At 37.0% G+C, this 18,857-nt stretch overlaps 1 protein-coding gene across 5 annotated transcripts in view; it reads right to left on the bottom strand.

Annotated features, from left to right (window-relative positions):
* The window catches only part of EVI5 (ecotropic viral integration site 5), a 190,558-nt gene that overhangs the window by 157,194 nt on the left and 14,507 nt on the right, over nucleotides 1–18,857 (bottom strand). For 4 of the 5 annotated variants that reach the window (XM_029947060.1, XM_029947062.1, XM_029947063.1 and 1 more), the window contains exon 2: nucleotides 17,680–17,766. The exons of the other annotated variant lie outside the window; for it this stretch is intronic. The gene's annotated coding sequence lies outside the window, so the exon portion shown is untranslated. The remainder of the gene's footprint in view (nucleotides 1–17,679; nucleotides 17,767–18,857) is intronic. 5 annotated transcript variants of the gene reach the window in all.

The raw sequence follows: 18,857 nt of genomic DNA, 5'->3' as shown, positions 1-18,857 counted from the left end.
TTCGTGGGTTCGGGCCCTGCGTCGGGCTCTGTGCTGACAGCCAGCTCACAGCCTGGAGCCTGCTTCAGATTCTGTGTCTCCTTCTCTCTCTGCCCCTCCCCCTCTCATGCTCTGTCTCTCTCTGTATCAAAAATAAATAAAACATTTAAAAAAAAAAGTTTAAAAAAAAAAGATAAAAACGGGCCGGGACTCAGAAGCACAGAGCGGAGGGAGCCCCCTCCACATAGAGAGGAGGGGAAGAGAAAGAACAGCTGAAACTGCTCATTGAACTGTCCCTGTAGAAGAGAAAAACTTGGCCAGGGACAGAGAGGTATCCTATCATCCCATTTCTAACCACAGGGCATTCGGACAGAGATCCTATCACTAAGTGTGGTGCTTTCTTTGGACTGGGTGCCCCAGTCCCAGTTGGCACTAGGAGGAACTGCTCCACATTCTACCTACTCGATCCCGGATATGAAGTAGCCCAGCCTGCGGGATTACATTTCATGATGATACTGCCCGAGCAGTATCATTAAAGCGGCACAAACTAAGATCTTGAAACGAGGCAGGCTTGGGAAACACAACTTGGCCCACCTTGGCTACACCTGAGACACAGGGTGATTGGACCGAAAAGAGGGGCACCGCAATTTTTCTCCCCACAACCACCAAGACGGGGCCTCAAGGAGTGGCCCATGGGACCCACAGTGGAGGTGAAACCTGACTACACCAAACCATGTTGATCTGCACTGGATAGAAAAAGTCTGGAAAAACTCCAAAAACATGGAGTTATTAAAAACCACCCTATTAACGAATGATTGAGCCAACCAGGCAATTAGAATAGAAATTAAAAAATACATGGAAACAAACGAAAACGAAAATACAACAATGCAAACTCTCTGGGATGCAGCCAAGGCAGTCCTAAGAGCAAAGTATATTGCAATCTAGGCCTATTTCAACAAACTAGAAAAAGCACAAATTTAAAATCTAACAGAGCACCTAAAGGAACTAGAAGGGGAGCAGCAAGAGCACCCCAAACCGAGCAGAAGAAGAGAAATAATAAAGATCAGGGAAGAAATAAACAATATAGAATAAAAAAAAAAAAGTTGAACAGATCAATGAAAGTAAGAGTTGGTTTTTAAAAAAAATAAAATTGATAAGCCTCTAGCCAGGCTTCTCAAAAAGAAGAGAGAGAGCACCCAAATAGACAAAATCATGAAGGAAAATTGATTTATTACAACCAATCCCTCAGAAATACAAGCAATCATCAGGGAATACTATGAAAAATTATATGCCAACAAACTGGACAATCTAGAAGAAATGGACAAATTCCTATACACTCACACACTACCAAAACTCAAACAGGGAGAGACAGAAAATTTGAACAAACCCGTAACTATTGAAGAAATTGAATCAGTTATCAAAAATCTCCCAACAAATAAGAGCTCTTGGCGAGATGGCTTCCCTGGGCAATTCTACCAGGCACTGAAATCAGAGTTAATACCCATTCTTCTCAAGCTATTCCAAAAAATAGAAAAGGAAGGAAAACTTCTGAACTCATTCTACAAAGCCAGCATCACTTTGATTCCCAAACCAGACAGAGACTGAGCCAAAAAAGAGAACTATAGGACAATATCCTTGATGAATACGGATGCAAAAATCCTCAATATAATACTCGCAAATCGAATTCAAAGCATATAAAAAGAATTATCCACCATGATTAGGTGGCATTCATTCCTGGGTTACAGGCCTGGTTCAATATTCACAAATCCATCAATGTGATACATCATGTTAACAAAAGAAAAGATAAAAACCATATGATCCTGTCGACAGATACAGAAAAAGCATTTGACAAAATACAGCACCATTTCTTAATAAAGATCCTTCAGAAAGTCGGGATAGAAGGAACTTACTTAAACATCATAAAAGCCATTTATGAAAAGCCCACAGCTAATATCATCCTCAATGGGGAAAAACTGAGAGCCTTCGCCCTGAGATCAGGAACATGACAGAAATGTCCACTCTCACCACTGTTATTTAACATAGTGCTAGAAGTCCTAGCATCAGCAGACAACAAAAGGATATAAAAGGTATCAGAATTGGCAAAGATGAAGTCAAACTTTCACTTTTTGTAGATGACATGATATTCTACATGGAAAACCCGACAAACCCCATCAGAAGCTTACTAGAAGTGATCCATGAATTCAGTAAAGTCGCAGGATACAAAATCAACATACAAAAATTGGTTGCACTTTTATACACCAACAATGAAGCAATAGAAAGAGAAATCAAGAAATTGATCCCATTCACAATTGCACCAAGAACCATAAAATACCTAGGAAGAAACCTAACCAAAGATGTAAAAGATTTGTATGATGAAAACTACAGAAAACTTATGAAGGAAATTGAAGAAGACACAAAGAAATGGAAAAATATTCCATGTTCATGGGTCAGAAGAATAAATATTGTTAAAATGTCAATACTAACCAAAGCAATCTACACATTCAGTGCAATCCCCATCAAAATTGCACCAACATTCTTCTCAAAACTAGAACAAACTATCCTAAAATAGACCCCAAATAGCCAAAGTAATATCGAAGAAGAAAACCAAAATAGGAGGCATCACAATACCAGACTTTAGCCTCTACTACAAAGCTGTTAATCATCCAGACAGTATGGTATTGGCACAAAAACAGACACACAAATAGAATAGAGAACCCAGAACTGGACCCACAAATGTATGGCCAACTAATCTTTGACAAAGCAGGAAAGAGTACCCAATGGAAAGAATATAGCTTCTTTAGCAGGTGGTGCTGGGAGAACTGGACAGCAACATGCAGAAGAATGAAACTAGACCACTCTCTTACACCATACACAAAAATAAACTCAAAATGGATGAAGGACCTGAATGTTGAGACAGGAAACCATTAAAACCCTCAAGGAGAAAGCAGGAAACAACCCTGACTTCAACCACAGCAATTTCTTACTTGACCCATCTCCAAAGGCAAAAAAATCAAGAGCAAAAATGAACTACTGGGACCTCATTAGGATAAAAAGCTTCTGCACAGCAAAGGAAGCAATCAAGAAAACTGCAACTGATGGAATGGGAAAAGATAGTTGCAAATGACATAGCAGATAAAGGGCTAGTACCCAAAATCTACAAGGAACTCACCAAACTCCATACCCAAAAAATGAATAATCCAGTGACGAAATGGGCAGAAGACACGAACAGACACTTCTCCAAAGAGGACATCCAGATGGCCAACACATACATGAAACGATATTCAGTATCACTCATCATCAGGGAAAGAGAGATCAAAACCACACTGAGATGCCACCACACGCCAATTAGAGTGGCTAAAATGAACAAATCAGGAGACTACAGATGCTGGTGAGGATGTGGAGAAACAGGCACCCTCCTACACTGTTGGTGGGAATGTAAACTGGTACAGCCGCTCTGGAAAACAGTGTGGAGGAGGTTCCTCAAAAAAACTACCAATAGAACTCCCCTATGACCCAGCAATAGCACTGCTAGGAATTTACCCAAGGGATACAGAAGTGCTGATGCATAGGGGCACATGTACCCCAATGTTCATAGCAGCACTTTCTACAATAGTCAAATCATGGAAAGAGCCTAAATAAATGTCCATCAACTGATGAATGGTTCAAGAGATGTGGTTTACCTATACAAGGAATACTACATGGCAATGAGAAAGAATGAAATCTGGCCATTTGTAGCAACATGGGTGGAACTGGAGGGTGTTCTGCTAAGTGAAGTAAGTCAGGCAGAGATACCATATGTTTTCACTCATATGTAGAACAGGAGAAACTTTGAACAGAGGACCATGGAGGAGGGGAAGGGGAAAAAATAGTTTGTGAGAGGGAAGGAAGAAAACCATGAGAGAAACTCTTAAATACGGAAAACAACTGAGGATTGATGGGGGAGAGGGGAAAATGGGTGATGGGCATGGAGGAGGGTACTTGTGTTATATGAAAACCAACCTGACAACAAACTATAAGAGAAAAAAAAAAAGAATTTTTCCAAATAAGAGTACGCCTGGGTGGCTCAATCAGTTGGGTGTCTGACTTCGGCTCAGGTCTTGACCCCATGGTTTGTGGGTTCAAGCCCCACATCAGGTTCTGTGGTGACAACTCAGACCCTGGAGCCTGCCTCAGATTCTGTGTCTCCCTCTCTCTGCCCCTCCCCCACTCACATTCTGTCTCTCTCACTCAAATAGAATTTTTCCAATTAAGAAAACAAGTTCACTAATAAATACTAAAAGTTAAGACTCAAACCCAGGTATTCTAAAATTAGATACAATACCCTCTTGCTGGTAATATACTGTGTCTCCATGATTCAAAAATAAAAATATTCCATTAAGCGGGTGCCTGAGTGGCTCATTAGATTGAGGATCAAACTCTAGATTTCGTCTTAGGTCATGATCCCAGGGTCATGAGATTAAGCCCCATTTTGGACTCCATGCTTGGGATTCTCTCTCTCCCTTTGACCCTCTCCACCACTTAGGCTCACTTTCTCTCTATAAAATAAAGGAGTAAAAAATCTACTAGGGTACAGGGTAAAGCTTCCTGTCCATACACAAAAAAGGCCTCAGTTAAAAGGGTTATAAGTCTTTTAAAATTCTTTCATATTTTTGAAAAATGAAAAGAAAAACTTTAGCTTCAGTTAATTGCCTAAGAGTCTCAAATTAAAACCTATAGAAAATACTCTCTAACCTAAGCTCCAGAGAACAACAGCAAAGTAGAAGCCAAGTATCATGACTTAAAAATCAGTGTCAGGGGCACCTGGGTGGCTCAGCTGGTTGGTTGTCCAACTTCAGTTCAGGTCATGATCTCACGAGTTCTGAGTTCAAGCCCCATGTCGGGCTCTGTGCTGACAGCTCAGAGCCCGGAGCCTGCTTCAGATTCTGTGTCTCCCTCTCTCTCTGCCCCTCCCCTACTCGTGCTCTGTTTCTCCCTCTCTCAAAAATAAACATTTAACCAAAAAATCAGTGTCAGTCATGCTAAGTGAAATAAGTCAGGCAGAGAAGGACAGAAACCATATGTTCGCACTCATAGGTCTAACAGGAAATTTTCAGAATGATCTAGCTTCAAGAAAAGCAAGCAGTGAGTAGTGCTTAAGAAAAACTGATTCAGTATCTAATGGATAATTGATACCTGTCACAACACAGCATTTTATATACCGTTAAGTGAAACTGCAATACAATCTAAGTTTATTTTGGGAAAAAAAAAATCAGTGTCAAACTCCTATAGCCAAAGTAGTAGCAGTGGTTCAGAAGCTGACTATGACTAGTCTTCAGAAGAAACAGGTGGGTGGTCTTTACATGCTGCCTGACAATGACTCAAAAATCTGGCTATCTCAGCTTCAGGGATTTAATATTCCTTCTAAGTTCTTCATCTCCACTACAGCCCTATCAATTTCATTTGCCAAATACTTCATAAGCATAAATACAGGGCAGGATATTGAGTGAAAAGATGACTAAGACACCCACTTCCTGTCTTGTCCTATCCTCAAGTAGCTCACTACTAATGGAGTGTGAGGAGACAAACATGGAAACAATTATAACAAATGCCATAGAAAAGTATATACAGTTAACCCCTGAACAACATGGGAGTGAGGGGAGGTTAGGGGTGCCAACCCTCCCACCCCCTGTGCAGTCAAAAATCCATTTACAGTTGACACTCTAACAACACAGTTTTGAACTTATGTGGGTCCACTTATATAGACTTTTTACAACACAGTAAACATATTTTCTCTTCTATATGACTTTCTCAATAGTATCTTTTCTCTAAATTACTTTATGTAGCATATGATATATATAACATACAAAATATGTTTATTAACTATTTATGTTATCAGTAAGGCTTCCAGTCAACAGGAGGCTATTAGTAGTTAAGTTCTGGGGGAGTCAAAATATGTAGATTTTCAACTGTGCAGGGATTCAGTGTCCCTAACCCCCACGTTATTCAAGGGCCAACTATACTGTCATCCTTTCTGGACATTCAACATCTGAATTCCCATTAGTGTTCTGGGATTTCACCCCAACTAACCCTAAAAAGTACTACATACTCTTTCTCATCGTCTCTGTTGAAAATAATTTAAAAGCATGGAACCAAGGTTCCCATATCTACTTATTTATGTCTTTCACCTGTTACCCCCAAATCTAGTGGCTTAATATACTAAATATTTATTGTCTCACGGTTTCTGAGTGATTCAGGCTCAGGATCTCTCATAAAGTTGCAGACCATATGTTGGCTAGTGCTATCACCTTTGAAGGTTTGACCGGGCATGGAAGATCTACCTCAGGACGTCTCCTGCATGCACATGGTTATTGGCAGAAGGCTTCAGTTCCTCATATGAGAACCTCTCCAGAAAGGTGGTGAATATCCTTACAGGGTGGCAGCTGGTTTCCCTCAGAACAAATGAGCACAACAAAATAAGTAATACCTTATATGACTTTGCATCTTAAGTCACAATCTTTCATTTCTGCAATAACCTATTTGTTACACAAGTCTGCTCTATTTAGTGAGGAAGGAAACTATATAGAATGTAAATAGCAGGAGGTGGGGTTATCAGGAACCACATGAAGGCTATCTTATGTAATATATTTTGGCCATATGTTATACAGTTTATAAATATATACACATTCATTAATGTAATAATGTTATGTTAGGAAGGAGAGGGGGCACTATGATTATAAGCGCATTTGTAATGTTTTGTTAAAGTGGGTAATGGGAATAAAGGCATTTATTACATTTTTCTTTACACCTTTCGAGTATGAAATATTTTATTATCAAAAAAAAAATCGATGCTGGCGTGCCGGGGTGGCTCAGTAGGTTGAGCGTCCAACTCTGATTTTGGCTCAATCATGATCCCAGGGTCGTGGAATCAAGCCCCAAAGTCCCATGTCCACTAAGCATGAAGCCTGCTTCAGATTCTCAATCAATCTCTCTCTTTCCCTCCTCTTCCCAGCCTCTTTCCCGCTTGTGCACTCTCTAAAATAAATACAATTTTTTAATAAAAATAAAAATAAAGTTTTAAAAAATTGATGCTTTGCATAAAGTAAATGAGTATTTTCAAATACATTATCAGGAGCACATACATTAGTCAAACTGTTTTGAAAGACTACTTGGAAGAATACAGAACAAAATTTACATGTGCATAAGCCAACCTAGGAATCCATCCAAAAGAATTATTTGCCCAAATAAGATAATGTACTTAAATTAATCACAGAACTATTTATAATAGGGGGGAAATGGTGACAACCCCAATGCCTATCAAAGAATGAGCAAATAAATTAAGACACCACCATACAACAGAATGCAGCCATTAAAAAGAATGAAATGCCCAATATGATAGAACCAGTCATTGGTAAAGAATAGGAGGTATAAATCCATATTTTAAAAAGCTATAAATCAAACTATGAACAACTACCTCAAGAGTGAAAATTTAGCAAGGGAAATAAAGGCAGACATAGAAAACATTTTTTTTTGTACTTTAGAGACTTCCATTCTCAAAATTTTTTACTATCCACTATAGGCATACCTTGCAGACATTGTGGGTTCGGTTGCAGACTACTGCAATAAAGAAAGTCAAACGAATTTTTTGGTTTCCCGGTGCACACAAAAGTTGCTTACAAAAGCGTTATGTCTGAGAGCAATGTGCATACAGTACTTTATTGCTAAAAAATACTAACCATTTGAGCTTCAGCAGGTTGTAATCACTTATCACAGATCACCATGTTAAATGCATTAATAATGAAAACGTTTGAAACATTGTGAGAATCACCAAAATGCAACAGAGACATGAAACAATAAGCAAATGCTGTTGAAAAAATGATGCTAATAGACTTGCTTATCTAGGGTTGCCACAAACCTTCAATTTGGAAAAAAACATAGCATCTGCAAGTACAGTAAAGCAAGAACAATAAAACAAGGTATGCCTACACTTTCCTAACTTCTGTGGTTGTTTTGGTTTTGTGTTAAATAGACTTTATTTTTTAGAACAGCTTTAAGTTCATAGCAAAATTAAGCAGATGGTATGGGAGATTTCCCATACATCCCTTGCCCTCGCACATACATACCCTCTAACAATAACATCCCCCACCAGACAGAATGTGTGCTACAACTGATGAACCTACTGACACACCATTACTACACAAAGTCCATCGTTTACATTAGGGTACACTCTTGGTGGTGTACATTTTACAGATTTGGACAAATGTATAATGACAAGTATTCACCATTATAGTACCATATAGTATACATACAGAGTAGTTGTACTGCCCTAAAAATCCTTCTGTGCTCTCTTCTCCCCTCAACTCCTGACAACCACTGATCTTTTTACTGTCTTCATAGCTTTGCCTTTTCCATATTGTCATAAAAACAGAAACAAACTGTGTGCTTTTTCAGACTGACTTCTTTCATTTAGAATTTAAGTATCCTCCATGTCTTTTCACAGCTTCATAGCTCATTTCTTTCTTAGCAATGAATAATATTCCATTGTCTTGATGTGCCAGTTCACCCATTCAGCTACTGAAAAATATCTTGATTTAGTTCAAGTTTTATCAATTATGAGTAACACTGCAACATATGCAGGATTTTGTGCAGACATAATTTTTAAAGTCCTGTAGGAATACCAAGGAGTATGACTTCTGAAATGCATGGTAAGAGTATGTTTACTTTTATAGGAAACTGTCAAACTATATTCTAAAGTGGGTATACCATTTTGCGTTCCAATAATGAATGAGAGTCTCTGTTGCTCTACATTCTTGCCAACATTTGGTGTTTTCAATGTTCCAGATTTTGGATGTCCCACTAGGAGTGTAGTAGTATCTCATCATTGTTTTAATCTGCATTTCCCTAATGACACATTATGTGGAACATTGTATCAGATGCTTAGACTTTCTTTGATGAGGAATTTGTTAAGATCTTTGGTCTATTTTTATATCATGTTGTTTTCCTAGTGTTGAGTTTTAAAAGATCTTTGAACATCTTGGGTAACAGTGTACTGTCATATTTGTCTTTTGAAAAATCTCCCAGCCTGTAGCCTGGGAGAAATTTTGAATTAAAATAAAATTGAGGTATCAATTCTTTCTTTCATGGATCACGCCTTTGATGTTGCACCTAATAAATCATCATCAATCTATGGTAACCTGGATTTTCTACTGTTATCTCCTACGAGTTTTATAGTTTCGCATTTTAATTTTGGTATCTGACCCATTTTGTGTTAATTTTTGTGAAACATGTAAAGTCTATACCTAGATTCATTTTTGTGCATGTGGAGGCCTAACTGCTCTAACAGTTTGTTGAAAAGATAGTCTTTTCTCCAATGTACTGTCTTTGCTTCTTTGTTGAAAATGAGCTGACTGTATTTATATGGGTCCATTTCTATTTGTCTATTCTTTCACCAATATCCTACTGTCTCTATTACTGTAGCTTACGAGTATATCTTTCTTTTTAGTGTTTATTTTTGAGAGAGAGAGAGAGAGAGGCAGAATGCAAGTGGGAAAAGAGAGAGGGAGAAACAATCTGAAGCAGGGCTTGCTTGAATGTACAAACTGTGAGATCATGACCTGAACCAAAGTCATTTAACCAACTGGGCCACCCAAGCACCCTCCCTAAAAGTATATCTTTTTTTTGTTTGTTTTAATTTTTTTTTGTAACTTTATTTTTTTAAGAATATAACACCATTTTTTAACATATGCAATTATTTTCCATCATTTACAATACAGTAGTTACAATTACACTCCAAATGGATAAGCAAAGTAAAAAATCAGAACCTCAACTTCTATTTCATGTAATTAGACTTATACAGAAATTAGAAGGTTAAGTAACAACTAGTTAATCACCTAATTTCACAGCTGTCTGAAGTGGCAATCATTATATAGCAGCTTATCTATGATACATTCAAGATAAATGATACAATTTATTACTTGCCCATAAGCTAAAACACCTGAAAGTATATCTTGAAGTCAGTCTCCCACCTTTCTTCTTCTCCTTCAAGACTGTGTTGACTATTCTGGGTCTTCTGCCTCTCCATATAAATTTTAGAATTGGCTACCAGAGTAGCTCAGATGGTTGAGCGTCCAGCTCTTGATTTCAACTCAGGTCAAGATCTCAGGGTCATGAGATTGAACCCCACATTGGACTCTACACTGAGCATGAAGTCTGCTTAAGATTCTCTCTCTCTCCTCTCTGCTCCTTCCTGTGAGATCATGACCTGAGCCAAATCAAGAGTCAGATGCTTGACTGGTTGAGCCACCCAGGGGCCCCATTAAACTTTGATCTTTCCCAGGCCAGCAACATGCGGTACAATGCTCTTGTGATGCTGGGCAGTGGCAGTGAACCACACAGCTGCTAGTCAGCTGCACAATCATGAGTAACAAATGATATACTTAAAACCATTCTGTACCCTTACAACTATTCTGTTTTTCTTTTTTTTTTTTTTTTTTTTTTTTGCTTTTATTTATTTATTTTTGAGACAGAGAACAATCAGGGGAAGGGGAGAGAGAGAGGAGGGAAAATCCCAAGCACGCTCCACACTGTCAGAGCAGAGGCTGACACAGGGCTCGAACTCACCAACTCTGAGATCATGACCTAAGCTGAAATCAAGAGTAGGACGCTTAACTGACTGACCCACCCAGGCGCCTGTTTTTCACTTCTAGTGCAGTATTCTATAAATTACATGAAATATTCAATACTATATTATAAAATAGTTGTATCAGATCATTTTGACCAAATGAGTGCGTTTAAGTAGGCTAGGCTAAGCTATGATGTTTGGTAGGTTAGAGGTATTAAATGGATTTTTGACCTACAGTATTTTCAACTTATGGTGGGTTTACTGGTAACCCCATCACATGCTGAGAAAGACTAAGTGTTTATTAGTTTCACAAGGGGTTTTTTCTCTCCAAAACAGTTCATATTTTTTACTGTAGACAATAGTGCCATCTGTGAACAAAGATAGTTTTACTTCTTTCTTCTCAATCATTGTACAACTTTCATTTTCTTATCTCATTTCATTAATTAGGACTTTCAGTATGATATTGAAAAGCAGTGATAATAGGGAATATCCTTGCTTTGTTCCTGATCTTGGTGGGAAAGCTTCAAATTTGTCAGTATTAAATATGATATTAGCTGTACATTTCTGTATCTTTTATCAAGTTTTTTGTATATATCTTTATCAAAATTTATATATATGCATATATATCTTTATAAATTTCCCCTCTGTTCTAGTTTATTGAGAGGTTTGATTTTAAGTAGGTTCCACGCCCAATACGGGGCTTGAACTCACAACCCTAAGATCAAGGGTCAGATGCTCTACCACCTGAGCCACCCAGGCACATCTACCTTATTAAGAGTTTTTATCATTATTGGGTGTTAGATTTTGTCAAAAGCTTTTCTCCACCTACTGATATGCTCATGTGACTTTTCTAGTATAGCCTGTTGCTGTGATAGACAATATTAATTGATTTTCAAAAGTTAAACTAGTGGCGCCTAGGTGGCTCAATTGGTTAAGTGTCCACTTCAGCTCACATCATGATCTCACAGTTTGTGAGTTCAAGCCCCGTGTGAGGCTCTGTGCTGACAGCTCAGAGCAGAAGCCTGCTTCAGGTTCTGGGTCTCCCTTTCTGCCCCTCTCCCACTTACATTCTGTCTCTCTCAAAAATGAATAAACATTAAAAAAAAAAAAAAAGTTGGGACACCAGGGTGGCTCAGTCAGTTGAGCGTCCAAATTTGGCTCAGGTCATGATCTCACCGTTTGTGGGTTCGAACCCCAAGTTAGGCTCTGTACTGACAACTAGCTCAGAACCTGGAGCCTGTCTTCAGATTTTACGTCTCCCTCTCTCTCTGACCCTCCTCTGCTCATGCTGTTCCTCTCTCTCTCTCTCTCTCTCTCTCAAAAATAAATAAAACATTAAAAAAAATTTTTTAAGTTAACCCAGTCCTTCATATCTGAGAATAAATAAACCCCACTTGGTCATGGTATGTGATTCTTTTTACACATTGTTGGATTCAATTTCCTATGTTATTGAGAATTTCTGTGCCTATGCCCATGAGAGATATGGGTCTATACGTTTTTTCTTAAAATATCTTTGCCCAGTTTTGGTAATAGGGTAATGCTGGCCTCATATAATGAGTTAGGAAGCATTCCCTCTGCTTCTACCTTCTGAAAAAGATTATAGAGAACTGGTATAATTTCTTCCTTAAATATTTGGTAGAATTCACCAATGAACCTATCTGGGCCTGGTATTTTCTGTTCTGGAAGGGTTTTTTGTTGCTGTTTTTAATGTTCATTTATTTTTGAGAGAGAGAGAAAGAGACAGAGACAGTATGAGCAGAGAAGGGGCAGAGACAGAGGGGGAGACACAGGATCCCAAGCAGGCTCCAGGTTCTGAGCTGTCAGCACAGGCCTGATACGGGGCTTGAAACTCACAAACCACAAGATCATGACCTGAGTGGAAGTCAGATGCTTAACCAACTGAGCCATCCAGGCACCCCTGTTCTGGAAGATTACTAATTGTTGATTCCATTACTTTAATGCATACAGACCTATTCACATTGTTTATGTCTTCTCCTCTAGAGTTTTGGCAGATTATATCCTTCAAGAAATTGGTTTTATGGTCAAAAATGTAGTCTACTTTGATGAATGTTACATGTAAGCTTGAGAAAAATGTGCATTCTGGTGATGTTGAATGAAGTGGTCTATAGATGTCCATTATAATTAGATGACTGATAATGTTTTTGAGTTCAATTATGTCATCATTGTCCTTATTATGTCCTTATTGTCCATTTCTAATAGAAATCTCTAATTATGCTAGTGGATTCATCTACTTATTGGAGTTCTATCAGTTTTTAACCCACATAGCTTAATGTTCTGTTTTTAGGTGCACATATATTAAGGACTGTTATGTCTTCTTGGAGAAATGACTCCTTTATCATTATTCAGTTCCCCTTTTTAGAACTGAAAGCTTTCCTTGGTCTAAATTCTGCTCTGTCTGAAATTAATATAGCTACTCCTGCTTTCTTTTAATTAGCATTAGCATGGTATATACATTTATATCTTTCTCCAATCAGTTTTTAATCTATATCCATCTTTCTATTTAACTTGGATTTCTGGGGCACCTGGGTGGCTCAATCAGTTAAGCATCCAACTTCCACTCAGGTCATGATCTCACAATTCATGGGTTCAAGCCCCGAGTTGGGCTCTGTGTTGACAGCTCGGAGCCTGGAACCTGCTTTGTATTCTGTCTCTCGCTCACTGTCCCTCCCCCTCTGGTGCTGTCTCTCTCTCAAAAACAAACAAACATTTAAAAAAATAATAATAAAAATAAAATGGATTTCTTATAAACAAGAGTTGGATCTTATTTTTTGATCCACATTAACCTATCTTTTATTTTTTTTTAATTTAGAGAGAGAAAGAGAGAAAGAGCACAAGTGAGGGGGAATCAGAAAGACAGGGAGACACAGAATCTGAACCAGGCTCCAGGCTCTAAGATGTCAGCAGAGAGCCCAAGAGGGCTGGAACCCATGAACCATGAGATCATGACCTGACCCAAAGCTGGACACTCAACCAATTGAGCCACCCAGGGACCCCTCAACCTGTCTTTTCATTTGTGCATTTAGACCATTGATGTTCAAAGTGATAATTGATATCATGGAATTAACACCTACCATATGCATGACTATTTTCTATTTGTTGCCGTTTTTTGTTCCTATTTCTGCCTTCCACTCTTTTTCTGCCCCTTGTGGTTTTAAGTGAGCTTTTTCTATGACTGCCTTTTCTCTACTTTCTTGGTATATCAATTATACATCTTCTTTTACTTTTCTTAGTGGTTGCCCTAGAGTTTACAATATACATTTACAGATAATCCAATTCCACTTTCAAACAACACTACCCATTTTCCACTACCATAACACTACCCATTTTTCACACTATCCATTACCTAGGTAGTGTGAATACATATAAGTGTTGAGAAGTGTTCATAATCATATACACTATTGATATTACTTTGAAGAAACTTACGTTAGATGAATTAAGAAAATTACAAGTTATTTTACCTTCACGTATCCCCTTTCCAACATTCTCCTTACTTTAGGTAAATACTAGTTTGTAACATATATTATTTTCCTTCTAAAATATTTAACATTTCTTGCAAGGCAGGTCTACTAACAACAAATACCCTTAATTTCTGTTTGTCTGAGAAAGTACTTCTCCTTCACTTTCAAAGGCTAATTTTGCTAAGTACATAATTGTAGGTTGGGTTTGTTTGTTTTTTCTCTCAGAACTTCAAATGTTTTACTCCATTTTCTTCTTGCTTGCACGGTTTATGAGAAGTTAGCTGTAATCCTTATCAATGCTATTCTATAGGTAAGGTCTGTTTTTCCTCTCACTTCTTCCAGGATTTTTTTTACTTTATCTTGGATATTCTATAGTTTGAAAATGATATGCCTTCATATAGTTTTCTTGGCACTTAGCCTGCTGTGTGTTCTCTAAGCTTCCTGGATCTGTGATTCGGTATCTGACATTAATTTGGGCAATTCTCAGTCATTACCATTTCACATATTTCCTCTGTTCTTTTTCTTCTCCTTATGGAATTCCCATTATGCATATGTTAAACTTTTTTTTTAATGTGGTTTGGTTTATTTACATGTTCAAAGTTAATCTCTATAAAGTAGGGATTCTATATCCCACATATTGACTCTAATGCCACACAAATTAAAACATGTCATTCCCTAATGATGCTTATGTTAAACCTTTTGTAGTTGTCTCACAGTTAGTGAATATTCTGTTCTGTTTATCTTCTCTTTCTTTTCTCTTTCATTTTCTATTGATATCCTCATGCTCAGAGATTCTTTCTTTAGCCATTAGTAATCCAGTCTACTAATAAACCCACCAAATGGTTACAATGTTTTTCTGTTATAACACTATGATATTTTTGATCTCTAGCATTTCTTTTTTGTTCTTTCTTACAATTTCCATTCCTCTTCTAACACTGCCCATCTATTCTTACAGGCTGTCCATTTTATCCATCAGAGCCCTTAGCATTTTCATCACAGTTGTTCTTAGCTCTTTCTTGGTCTGGTAATTCCAATATCCCTACCCTACCCAAGTCTAGTTCTGATGCTTGCTCTGTGCTTTTTGTCTTTTAGTATGCCTTGTAATTTTTCTTAATAGTTGAATATGATGTTCTAGGTAAAAAGAACTATAGTAAATAGGCTTTTGTTAATGTGGTGGTAACATATGGGGGAAAAGAAAATACATCAAACTTAAAAATAAAGTTATATTAGGATTTAAGGATAAGGAAATGCTTTTTCTTCTCTTGATTCTTCCAATTATCTTCAGTTTGGTTGTATAAAACTCATATAAGTACAGAATGAGGTAAATACATCAAAAAAAGTGAAAAATAACCAGGAAAAGATAAAGGATATGAGAAAGAAAGTAAATAGGAGGCTAAAGAAGATAAATGTATCTGATTTCACTTTGTTCTTTAAAATAATTGTTTGGGGCACCTGGGTGACTCAGTTGGTTGAGTATCTGACTTTGGCTCAGATCATGATCTTGCGGTCTGTGAATTTGAGCCCCTCTTTGGGCTCTATGCTGACAGCTCAGAACCTGGAGCCTCCTTCAGATTCTGTGTCTCCTTCTTTCTCTGTCCCCACCCCCTCACTCTCTGTCTCTGTTTCTCTCTCTCTCAAAAATAAACAAACATTAAAAAAAATTTTAAGAAATACAAATAATTCTTATTTATAGATTTTTTTTCATTACAAGTGATGCAAATTTGTGGCAAAAACGTTTCTTAAATCAAGAAGAAAAATTAATTATCCATAAACTACCACTCAAATAATCAGTGCTAGCCTTTAGAAAAAAAATGGAGCAGGAGCTAGGGTAGTACAATGGAACATGAATGCACAAAATCATTGCCTCTCTTAGAGGTAAAACTGTGAACTAGCCACAAGCCCATAAGCATTCCAAACAGACTTCTTTTCCTAATTATGGTAAACATATATAAAATTTGCCACTGAAACCATTTTTAAGTGTATAATTCATTGGAAATAATTATATTCACAATTTGGACAGCCGTTACCAATTATTTCCAAGATTTTTTCATCACCCCAAACAGTAACTCTGTATCCATTCTTCCTTCCCTCCAGCCTCACATAAAATCTCATCTACTTTCTGACTCTATGAATTTATCTATTCTCGATCCATAGGTAGAATCATACATACAACATTTGTCCTTCTGTGTCTGGCTTATTTCATTCTGCAACATTTTCAAGGCTCATCCATGCTGTGTTATACAGCAGAGTTTCATTCCATTTTGTGGCTGAATAATATTTCATTATATATATGCTTTTCTCATTCTTCAAGATGTTGGAAACTGAGACCATAAAAAACCTGTTGTATTTAAAGTTGAGAGAGAGGTATAGATACATAGGTATGTAGGTAGACAAATAAACAGAGATATCTCCCCTCATTTGTTATCAATTCATCTGTTGATGGACATTTGCATTGTTTCCTACTTTGACTATTATGAATAATGCTGCTATGAACATGGGAACACAAGTGCCAGAAATAATTTTAATTGTCTGCTCTGGCTAGAAAGCCAACAGAGGAACTGTAAAGGTAAACAGTAACAGAAGCTGCCAACAGCAATTACCACAACAAAATAGGGTTATCAAACTATATTCTATTACAGTCTATATTAATAAATAAATATGTTCTATAATACATAAATGCTAACTTTATGGTTTTAGTATTTATACTGTTTAATTTTTACCAATTTTATTGAACAAATGTGTCTTATTTGCATAAATGAAGGGAAATCATTTTTTTTAGCATCCTCTTTCATGGCAGGATATAAATATTCTAATCTGAAAAATAACATACAATAAGGAAAAAAGTGGAGAAAGCAACACAATACTGAAGCAAGCTATTAAGAGATCAATACTGAGATCAGGATTACAGTTTAGGAGTACTATGGAGAAGTGAGAGGAGTTGGAACTGGACAGTATCTTTTTACTCTGTTCTGACCAAAAAGAAGGTACTATTTTGCCCTCCACAATGCCTAGTTCATAGCAACTATATACTAGACACTCACCAACAAAAGTTGGCTTAACGAATACATGGACAAATCTATAGATATCCAAGCTCTTCTACCTATATCTTAGTTTTTAATTATTTACAATAATTAGTCTGAAATTGATTATTACAAGCATCTCAAGTTTCACCGTAAGCTTCATAAGAATCCATAAATTCACAAGGAAAGTGGGAGGTAGATGAATGACAGGATATTTATTGCATTTCTGGGATCACTGCTTAAACTACAACTGTGCTTACATAAGATTACAAATACCAGAGCTCACCAACTTATAGCACCATACTCTTTGATAGTGAGTATTCATATAAGTGTTTGTAATGCCAAGTGGATCAGGAAAGGTGTCATATTATTTGCTTCCAAAATAAACAAGCAATAAACAAACTACTTAGAAGTAGCTTCTGAAATGTTTGCTCAAATTCCAAAATGGTCTATGTCACTGTAAATATAAAAAATCATTAATTCATATCTATACACATTGATATTGTCTTTATTCTTCAAAGTGCTGGAAACTCTGAGCCCAGGAAAAACTTGATATACAACTGAATACATGTGTGAAAAGAAAAAAAAATTATTTATACTCAACCTAGTTCCAGTAGGATTTAAGGCTGGTGCAACTGTAATATACATCTTCAATCTTTTAAGCAGGTTATAAGAAAGTATTGTTCCAACTCTGTAAACATGGAAATAAATATTATAAATAGCAATATCTTGTACATTTGGAGTATTATCAATAAATATAGGACATAGATTTTAAAACATACCCTGTAAATATCCAGAAAGAATTTCAAACTATGTCTTTCATTTTTGTAAGCTAACAACTGTCAAAGAGAGATGTAGGAAGAGAAGATACAGAGCACTGGCTTCAACAGGAATCAAAAAATAGAACAGATATTACAGTGAAAGGGGGGGAAAATCAGGAAATAAGAGCAACATTGCTGACAAGACTCCTTCCTTTAAAGGTCTACATGATAAATTTCCAAGTTAATTTATTTTCTGTAGATATACAGCATATTTCCATCTCTCTCGGACCCCTCTTACCTCTAGAGCTAAATTTCAAAAAATCACAATGTATATACAATGATATACTACTTACTGCTGCTGCCACCACAAACATCTACTATATATTTTACTATGTACCAGGCACTGTGACAAGATTTACATCAATTACCTTACTCAATCCTCACAACCCTAATATAGGTCCTACTGATGTCTGTAGAGGTTTAACAACTTGTCCAAGATCCATTAGCTAATAAATGATGGAGTCAGGATACTAAACATTTTCACCTCAAAACTAAAACATCCTGAAAAAATCACTGATAGGAAGGTAGCCTAAAACTAACTGTAGAACATAAAAGTAAAAAAAAAAAAAACAACAACAAAAACCCACAATCCTGAGGATTTTGACAGAACAGGGCCCATCCAACACCAATCTGATTAACAATTTAAGAAGTTAACTAAATTGAAATATTGAGATAGAAATATCTGAAAATGAAATTGTCAACATATCACATGAAAATTCCTATCTCCTTTATAAATAGCCTATTATAGACTGTACATCTTTTTTATTTTTTTTTCCATAATATTTTATTGTCAAATTGTTTTCCATACAACACCCAGTGCTCTTCCCCTCAAGTGCCCACCACCATCACCACCACCTGTCTTCCCCCCTCCCCCCTCCCCCCCAACCCTCAGTTCATTCTCAGCTTTCAATAGTCTCTCAAGTTCTGCATCCCTCTCTCTCCCCAACTCTCTCTCTCTCCT

This window comes from Suricata suricatta, chromosome 8 (assembly GCF_006229205.1).
Source record: "Suricata suricatta isolate VVHF042 chromosome 8, meerkat_22Aug2017_6uvM2_HiC, whole genome shotgun sequence".
Classification (NCBI taxonomy): Eukaryota; Metazoa; Chordata; class Mammalia; order Carnivora; family Herpestidae; genus Suricata; species Suricata suricatta.
Note: the sequence above shows the minus strand (reverse complement) of the source record. Positions and strands in the feature narration are given on the sequence as shown.